General features: G+C 50.5%; 1 protein-coding gene across 1 annotated transcript in view; it reads right to left on the minus strand.

Annotated features, from left to right (window-relative positions):
- The window catches only part of EMH_0014900 (uncharacterized protein), a gene marked incomplete at both ends in the record, with an annotated part of 4,981 nt that overhangs the window by 2,023 nt on the left and 2,659 nt on the right, over nt 1-299 (minus strand). The window lies entirely within an intron of this gene.

Genomic DNA, 299 nt, shown 5'->3' on the forward strand with positions numbered 1-299 from the left:
GCGTGAAGTTGTGTTATAAGCGAGTTCCAGAGCCGGCAACAAACGCTCCCAGTCTTTCTCGTCAGTCTGAATATACGTTCGAAGCATCTGTTCTAAAGTGCGGTTGAGTCGCTCGGTCTGGCCATCAGTTTGCGGATGGTAGGACGAAGACATAGCCCGCTTGATCTGAAACCTCTGACATAGAAGTTGCCATAGCTGAGACTGGAACCGCGGGTCTCTGTCTGAGATCAGGACGTCGGGAAACCCATGATACCGAATTAATCGATCCGCCAGAAGATCAATAGTGTCTGCCGTAGATG

Source organism: Eimeria mitis, genomic scaffold (assembly GCF_000499745.2).
Source record: "Eimeria mitis Houghton genomic scaffold, Emh_scaff519, whole genome shotgun sequence".
Taxonomy (NCBI): Eukaryota; Apicomplexa; class Conoidasida; order Eucoccidiorida; family Eimeriidae; genus Eimeria; species Eimeria mitis.